We start from the raw sequence: 5145 nt of genomic DNA on the forward strand, positions 1-5145 counted from the left end.
GATCAAAGGGTATGGAGAGAAAGCAGGAAAGGGATGCTGAAGGAATGATCAGCCATGATCTTATTGAATGCTGGTGCAGGCTCGAAGGGCTGAATGGCCTACTCCTGCACCTATTTTCTATGTTTCTATGTTTCTATGTTTCTATGTTTACCCTCTCTAATGCCATCACATATTTCCTGGTGACTAGAACTGCACACAGTACTCTAGCTGTGGCCTAACTACTGTTTTATACAGTTCAAACATAACCTCACTGCTCTTGTATTCTATGCCTTGGCCAATAAAGGCAAGTATTATGTATTCCTTTTTATCTCTCCTGATAGCACAGCCAGTAATTGGATGCCCAGTCTCAACTGAAGGACCAGTCAGAGCCTTTTAACTGGTCTCAGACTCTACAATTCAGAGGTGGGAAGTGGGTTGGGGGATTAATTAACTTGGGTTCCCTTTCCTGATCACTGTTCAGTGACTTCTGCTAAAAATTATACATGGAGACAGTCGGGAAGAAGAGATTTGCGCTCAGCTGATGTTTTCCCTTTCTGTCGGAGATGCTGACTTTCGGATGAGACGTTAAACCAAGGCCCCGTCAGCTCTCTCTCAGTTGGACATAAAAGATCCTATGGCGCTATTTCGAAGAACAACAGGGGAGTTATCCCCGGTGTCCTGGGCCAATAGCTATCCCTCAATCAACATAGCAACAAAACAGATTATCTAGTCATTATCACATTGCTGTTTGTGGGAGCTTGCTGTGTGCAAACTGGTTGCCACATTACAACAGTGACTACACTCCAAAAGTTCTTCATTGGCTGTAAAATACTTTGGGATGTCCGGTGATCGTGAAAGACGCTATATAAATGTCTTTCTTCCTTTCTTTCTTTCTTTCTTTCTTTCTTTCTTTCTTTCTTTCTTTCTTTCTTTCTTTCTTTCTTTCTTTCTTTCTTTCTTTCTTTCTTTCTTTCGTTTCTTTCTTTCTTTTCTTTCTTTCCTTTTCTATAGCATAAGAACATAAGAAATAGGAGCAGGAGTAAGCAACAACGCCCCTTATACCTGCTCCACCATTCAATATGATTACCCTCAAAGCCTCCCTGATAAAGTGCAACATCCCCACTGACACCTGGGAGTCCTTGGCCAAAGACCGCCCTAAGTGGAGGAAGTGCATCCGGGAGGCCGCTGAGCACCTCGAGTCTCATTGTTGAGAGCATGCAGAAATCAAGCGCAGGCAGCGGAAAGAGCGTGCGGCAAACGAGTCCCACACACCCCTTCCCTCAATGACAATCTGTCCCATCTGTGACAGGAACTGTGGTTCTTGTATTGGACTGTACAGCCACCTAAGGACTCATTTTTAGAGTGGAAGCAAGTCTATTTGCCTGCCCTATCCCCAGTCATTCCCTCAGTGCCCAAAAATCTAATATTCTCAGCCTTGAATATACTCAATGACTGAGCATCCACAGCCCTCGGAGGAAAAGAATGCGAATTATTCGCTGACAGAACTTACAGAATATCTCAGACATCACAAAACTGATCCCCTGGGAGTTACAGACGAGGCATAGTGAAGTTTGAACGTGCAGAACCGGTATTGCAACTCGAGTGTCAGATAAGAAGTTTGACTGAAGACCGTGCTAAAGGTGAGAGATGTCAAACTTATCCCGTTTGGGTTTCACAAGGACGTCAATATGACTGCCACCTTGGGGTTGCCAGTCCCCAGGCTTGCCCTGGAATCTCCAGGAAATATCGATTGATTTGCAGGACACTGCTGTGAGCAACACCCGGGAGAAAAATCACAGGGACATTGAGTCGCTGCTCGGTTGCGCTGGTTTTCTTGGCACAATTCGGCCAGGAAACCGGGGATAACACCCCTGCTCTTCTTCAAAATAGTGCCATGGGATCTTTTATGTCCACCTGAGAGGGCAGACGGGGCCTCGGTTTAACGTCACATCCGAAACAGTGCAGCGCTCCCGAAATCCTTGGAACGCATGGCATTGAAACGTGCGGTTTCTGATCTTAGCAGGTCATTAATTGCAGAAATAAAGGAGCGTTTTCCTTTTTTCTTCAACAATAGGACACAGATTTAAGGTGATTCACAAAAGAACCAAAGGCGAGATGAGAAAAAACCTTTTAACGCAGCGAGTGGTTAGGATCCAGAATTCACTGCCTGAAAGGGTGGGTGGAGGAAGACTCAATCATTGCTTTCAAAAGGGGGTTGGATAAGTACCTGAAAGAAAAGAAATTGCAGGGCTATGGGGAAAAGGCAGGGCAGTGGGACTAGTTGAGCTGCTCTTGCAGAGAGCCGGCATGGGCTCGATGGGCCGAATGGCCTTCTTCCGTGCTGTAACCACTCTATGATTCTGATGTATGAGAAGGGGAATTTCTCTCAGGTCCTCCGCATGCTGAAGAAACTTAAACATCATTTTCTTTTTTCTATATTTTGAATACTGTTTCTCTGAAACCTTGCATTGCAGCATTTCAAACATACAATGTCTTCAGAACCCTGGGCTTTAGAGCCCGCTGAGCATAGCCAAGCAAACAGAAACCTCTATGAAGTCCCAAAGCCAAACATGATTGATGCAAAGATAAAAAGTACAAATAAAAAAATTAAAGGCTGGAGATTCGGAATTAAAATACAGAAAAATGGCTTGAAATGCTTAATGGATCCATCAGGAGATGGATTAATGAATCCTTCATGGGAAAGTAGGAATTGCAGCACTTCATTAAAAATATCACGGTAACCATCTCTATTATACAGTGTGCAGATAAATAATGCAGACTGTGAGCCTAACAGAAAGACTGCCAATATGTTTTGTTCATGTGGACAATGCTCTTGGCAAGCGTCCATCTAAATGGTCTTTTCTTATCTCCGGACACAATGTAAACACTCAACCAAGCGCCTGAGCATCAAGTTAGAATCATAGAATGGTACAGCACAAAAGGAAGCCTTTCAGCCCATCGTGTCTTTCTTTGCAATTTCTTTGAAAGAGCTATCTAATTAGTCCCTCTAATTAGTCCCTCTTTTTCCCGCTTTTTCCCCATAACCCTGACATTTTTTTTTCCTTTTCAAGTATTTATCCCATTCCCTTTCGGCAAGGCCAGCATTTATTGGCCAACCTTAATTGCCCTTGAGAAGATGGTGGTGAGCCGCCTTCTTGAACCGCTGTAGTCCGTGTAGTGAAGGTGCTCCCACAGTGCTGTTAGGGAGGGAGTTCCAGGATTTTGACCCAGTAATGATGAAGGAACGGCCGATATATTTCTAAGTCAGGATGGTGTGTGACTTTTAGGGCAACTTGCAGGTGGTGGTGTTCTCATGTGCCTGCTTTCCTTGCCCTTCTAGATGATAGAGGTCATGGGTTTGGGAGGTGTTGTCAAAGAAGCCTTGGCGAGGTGCTGCAGTGCTTCTTGTAAATAGTACACATGGCGGCCACGGTGCGCCGGTGGTGGAGGGAGTGAATATTTAAGCTGTTGGATGGGGTGCCGATCAAGTGGGCTGCTTTGTCCTGGATGGTGTTGAGCTTCTTGAGTTGGAGCTGCACTCATCCAGGCAATTGGAGAGTATTCCATCACAATCCTGGCTTGTGCCTTGTAAATGTTGGAAAGGCTTTGTGGAGTAGGGAGATGAGTTACTTGTCAGAGAATACTCAGCTTCTGACCCGCTCTTGTAGCCACAGTATTTATGTGGCTGGTCCAGTTAATTTTCTGGTCAATGGTGACCCCTAGGTTGTTGATGGTGAGTGATTTGGCGATGGTAATCGGATTGAATGTCAAGGGGAAGTATCTAGACTCTCTCTTGTTGGAGATGGTCATTGCCTGGCAACTATGTTGGTGTGAGTGTTACCTGTCAATTATCAGCCCAAGCCTGAATGTCGTCCAGGTCTTGCTGCATGTGAGCATTATCTGAGGAGTTGCAAATGGAACTGAACACTGTGCAATCATTGACAAACATCTCCATTTCTGACCTTATGACGGAGAGAAGGTCATTGATGAAGCAGCTGAAGATGGTTAGGCTTAGGACATTACCCTGAGGAACTCCTGCAGAGATGTCCTGGGGCTGTGATGATTGATCTCCAATAATCACAACCATCTTCCTTTGTGCTAGGTATGACTCCAGCCAGTGGAGAGTTTTACCCTCGATTCCCATTGACTAGGGCTCCTTGATGTCACACTCAGTCAAATGCTGGCTTGATATCATTGAACCTGTTGAGAACAGCTTTAAATGTATTGCATGATCCACAATTAAGATTGACCACATGTTTAACATCAATAAAACAGTATTGGATTAATTTGATAATGGTATGATCACTGCAAATCAGTTCAAAGGGGAGCATTTTGATTTTGGTTGACAGTGTAAAATGGATGATATCGATTGAGGTCAATGCCAATGCAAATGGGGAAAAGAAAAAAGGAAGACTTGCATTTATATTGTGCCCTAAGAGGGTAAAACGTCTCATCCAAAAGACAGCAGGGCTGACAGTGCAGCACTCTCTGAGCACTGCACTAGAGTGTCAGCCTGGATTATGTGGTCAAGTCTCTTCGAGTGGGACTTGAACCCCCAACCGACTGACTCAGAGCTGAGAGTGCTAGTCATGGCTGACCCATGGCTGACACTGCGAGAGATGCATAGCGGGCGGTTGAATCAATATTGCCCGTTTTAACCCCATCACAATCAAAGTGAAAATGACCCCCAAAGTCCAGCATGGACAATGCAAAGTGGATAGGTCAAATAAAGCCTTGCAACATCGGCACATCTTTAGATAGTCAGAGAATGGCATCTTGTTTTAATTCTCTACCCTGAGTGATGAATAAACTGCTTCATAAAGTTTGGAGTTGACCCCAGGAAAGTACAGCTCAGATGAAGCTTCTGTGCTGTTTACTCTCTGATCAATAGTTTTAGCCTGGGTACATTTTTCTAATCCTCAGGAAATTATTTTCCCAATCAATTTGAAAGGTACTTGGCACCTAATGAAAGAACCTCACTTTAATAGACTGGTGTCCTTTCATGCCGGCCCGATTATAAATGGATTTAACAAGTTATAATCAAACTGTGTCAGCCGTGACTCAGCGGGTAGCACACTTGCCTGAGTCATGAAGGTTGTGGGGTTTCAAGTCCCACTCCAGAGACTTGCGCACATGAAACTAGGCTGGCACTCCTCTTAACTACTC

This window comes from Pristiophorus japonicus, chromosome 4 (assembly GCF_044704955.1).
Source record: "Pristiophorus japonicus isolate sPriJap1 chromosome 4, sPriJap1.hap1, whole genome shotgun sequence".
Classification (NCBI taxonomy): Eukaryota; Metazoa; Chordata; class Chondrichthyes; family Pristiophoridae; genus Pristiophorus; species Pristiophorus japonicus.